This window comes from Micropterus dolomieu, linkage group LG12 (assembly GCF_021292245.1).
Source record: "Micropterus dolomieu isolate WLL.071019.BEF.003 ecotype Adirondacks linkage group LG12, ASM2129224v1, whole genome shotgun sequence".
NCBI lineage: Eukaryota > Metazoa > Chordata > Actinopteri > Centrarchiformes > Centrarchidae > Micropterus > Micropterus dolomieu.
The window spans coordinates 1,313,941-1,318,188 of NC_060161.1; the positions used below are offsets into that span (position 1 = coordinate 1,313,941).

The 4,248-nt window shown below is 40.3% G+C and overlaps 1 protein-coding gene across 1 annotated transcript in view; it reads right to left on the reverse strand.

Annotated features, from left to right (window-relative positions):
* ppp1r1c (protein phosphatase 1, regulatory (inhibitor) subunit 1C) overlaps positions 1–4,248 on the reverse strand; it is an 18,765-nt gene that overhangs the window by 8,709 nt on the left and 5,808 nt on the right. The window lies entirely within an intron of this gene.

Sequence of the window (4,248 nt, forward strand, 5' to 3'; positions counted from 1 at the left end):
CGACCGATTCAAGCTGATAGAAGAGCAACTTTGACTGAAATAACCACTCGTTACGACCGAGGTATGCAGCAAAGCATTTGTGAAGCCACAACACGCACAACCTTGAGGCGGATGGGCTACAACAGCAGAAGACCCCACCGGGTACCACTCATCTCCACTACAAATAGGAAAAAGAGGCTACAATTTGCAAGAGCTCACCAAAATTGGACAGTTGAAGACTGGAAAAATGTTGCCTGGTCTGATGAGTCTCGATTTCTGTTGAGACATTCAGATGGTAGAGTCAGAATTTGGCGTAAACAGAATGAGAACATGGATCCATCATGCCTTGTTACCACTGTGCAGGCTGGTGGTGGTGGTGTAATGGTGTGGGGGATGTTTTCTTGGCACACTTTAGGCCCCTTAGTGCCAACTGGGCATCGTTTAAATGCCACAGCCTACCTGAGCATTGTTTCTGACCATGTCCATCCCTTTATGGCCACCATGTACCCATCCTCTGATGGCTACTTCCAGCAGGATAATGCACCATGTCACAAAGCTCGAATCATTTCAAATTGGTTTCTTGAACATGACAATGAGTTCACTGTACTAAAATGGCCCCCACAGTCACCAGATCTCAACCCAATAGAGCATCTTTGGGATGTGGTGGAACGGGAGCTTCGTGCCCTGGATGTGCATCCCACAAATCTCCATCAACTGCAAGATGCTATCCATCAATATGGGCCAACATTTCTAAAGAATGCTTTCAGCACCTTGTTGCATCAATGCCACGTAGAATTAAGGCAGTTCTGAAGGTGAAAGGGGGTCAAACACAGTATTAGTATGGTGTTCCTAATAATCCTTTAGGTGAGTGTATATAACTTACATAGCCTGCATACCCAAAGGTAAACAAACACAGTTCTACTACTAACACCAATAAAACCCCCAAAATAAATAAACTAATTGTCAAACCATAAAACCAGCTGTCTCCAGTGTTACTAAAAAAAGGAGCTTTTAATGCACGTTTTTGGTTGCACATTTCAGCCAGATGACGCTCATCCTATTTAAAAGCTGCTATAATTTATAAAAAAAATGCTGTAATTGTTTGACTGGATAAATTTACATTCTCTCTCCCAACTCGTCACATGTGGACGCTTGGTCAAGACTCCCTGGCGTCTGTTTTTGACGCCCTGGGTACCCTACAAGTGAGAACAGGTTGTATATTCACATAGATAAAGAGAGGTTTACTTAATAATGAAAAATGACAACTAATCATTGACTCACTGAAAATATAAACATGCTGTTTATAACCCTGACTGAAGAAAACAATAACAGTCTGCGCTATGGATTAACAAGCACTCTTACTGAGTACAAGAGAAAAGAAAAAGCCCATGAGCCACCTTGTTCCTCAAAGCACAGTTTAAGAAACCAAATCATCATGAGTAACCGCCACAGCCCCGCCACAGCCCCACCACCGTCCTGCCAGCTGAGCCTAGATCTGAGACTGAAAAATATTGAACACTAAAAAAACAGAAAACAAGAAAAACCAGAAATGGCTACCCCTAAGACAAAGAAAGAAAAACATTTTTTTTAAATACAAGCAGAACTCCCTAAAAACAAAAAGCAAACAACATATAGATACCATAAAAACTAAGGAGGAGACTGGTGTGTGAACAAAACCACCAGTGCACGACATTACAGATCCAGGATCAGAAGAAATTCTTAGTGACGTATGCTGTAATTCTTTTGCATGTTTACCTCTGAACAAAGAACATCCTGTGTATGTAGTGAGTGAAAGAGCATTTGTAAAGAAAGGAAACTGATGCATCACTGCAGTAGGCATTTGTTTGCCCGGTCGCACCTTAAATCAGTTTTGACACTGAATTTCTGAAGGACAACAGACGTTGCAAATAATCCAGAATTAAGAGATTTTTTTTATCTTCAAAGAAATTCAATGAGTCTGAAAAGACTCAGTGGGCAGCTTCTTTCTGTCTTTGTGCTTTCAAGGATCTTTTCACAGGCACTTACAAAAACTTTTCTATCAATGCTGCCATATGGTTGTAAAATAGTTTGTGTTTTAAATGCTTGGATTGGTGTCTTTGTTGTTTCTGGCGTTCTCTGCTTTCCCCTTTAATGGTGATTAATTGTTGTAGATTGCAGAGGGACCTGAGATGCACCAAGTAAACCCTCCTTATAATCTTCTCCTCCAGGGGAAATTGATTTCTTCCACTTTCCTTGCACACAGCATCGTCTTATATGTTTTCAGGCATTGGGCACATTTTGCTAAGTGATTGGAGACCGGGCTTAAAATTGTGTTTACCTTTCATGGTGGGCGGGGCGTAGGTGCTCTGCTTCCTCTGAGAGGCATCTGACGCCTGCAGAACAAACAGAAAAAACATATCAGAAGCTGACTTAACACAGTCACGCAACTAGACGATGAAACAATATGTCTGAGCTGTGAACTTCCATCTGCTGTCGAGGTCTTTCTATCGCCAGTCTGTCCTCGTTTACCTGCATGCATGTCTTAAATTGTGGCTTTGCTTTTCTCTCTCCTTTTTATTACTGTTCTGCATGCTTATAAACGATCAAAATAACTTATACTGGTGCACTTACAGCAGAGTTTATTAATGTGCAATGTCCCTGTTAAATAAACCAATACATTTTAAATAGAACTATAAGACACAAGCTGTTCAATTCAGAGAATTAAGTAAAGCTAAATTTGCAATTAAAAAAAAAAGCTGACTCACACATCATTGCAACAATTAGTTTCATTTAATGATGATTTAAACAATATTCTTAAGCCAAGCAATGTACTTAATAATAATGTAATGTAAAAATGATGGATGTAAGGTGGAAGTTATGTTGCTTATGCATTAAAAAAAAATAGCCAATAGTAGACAAGATAGACTGTGTTGTCCTTATTGATCTCAACATCAGCTTCACAATCATTTATCTGGCAGATTGTCTGACGGTCTGAAGTTCTCATGAAATGTGTGTGTGTATATGTTACAATATTTAGGAACTACAGTAAGGAATTGTCTTATCTTTTCACTGATGATTAACATTTTGAACTGTTCATAATTCGAGTTTAATCAGCTGGTGGCAAAAATAATAAACAGTTTGTTTATTTCAAAAGCTTATATTAGAGGTTGCTGCAGATAAACACACCTGAGCTTAATGTCTCTATGTGTTAAAGTGGAAGTTCATTTCCTAACACTGGCTATCGTGTCTGGTTCCTGTGACTCCAGCAGATTAGTGTTTACCTGCTGGTGTGTTTCCCCACTTCTCTCTTGCATCTGCATGTATAACAGTACAAACCTGAGAGTCTCCGCTGGCGTTGTGCTGATCTCCAACATCTGCAGGAGAGATGAGACAGCAGCAGTGAGCTCTTTCTGTTTTTACTGATTTGCCGCTATAGCTCAGGTTATGTAAGTTGCTGGCACATCGCCGTTTCCAAATCTGCACGACAGATGTTGTTTAGCCCCAACAAGCGAGAGTTTGAGGATCTAACAGTGTCAGAGGGTCTGTTGCTGATCAGCCTGCTAGTTGAAACCACATTGGTCAGGCTGGGTAGTGTGCATTGGTAGTCTTGTTTCCTCTGGGGCCTGAAGCCGTACCGTGATCATGTCGAGATCAAGCAGCTTTTAGATAAACGCCATGTGATCAGAGCGGCACTGTTCCAGTTTGTAAATAAAGTTTGGCAGTTCCCAGTGCAGGACTTCCTGGAATCAGTGTTTAACAATCACCTTTTTAACACCTGCGGGTGATTATGGTCTGTTTTGTTAAAGGGGCCATTGATTGATGACTCAGCAGGTACTCGGCCAGATGCTGAGATATCTGACTTACAGAATACATTTTGATCTTTAGTGGATTAATTTTAATTCACTCTCTCGCTGCTGTTGTGTTAAAGCATAAGGCTAGCAGCAATCTTTATTTCAACAAATCGCATAAATAGAGTAAAACAAACAATCTGTTAGTCCAGCTTCTCTGTGGGACTCGTTCCTACTGAAGACGTGAATCTTTAAAAACAGTTCACAAATATATACTTTCAGTTTTTAAGAAAAAGGTTAATAATCTTCTGAGTCAATTTGCCACTGTAGTTTTGGCAAATACTTCTCAAACGGGAGTAAATAGTGCATTTTTTAGGGGACTATTTTCAGCTGAGGATTAATCCACTTTTGGGGCTTTAGGGAGTATTTTCCAGCAGCAGTAACATGGGACTGAGTCAAAACAAACTACAGTGTGTGTGTGTGTGTGTGTGTGTGTGTGTGT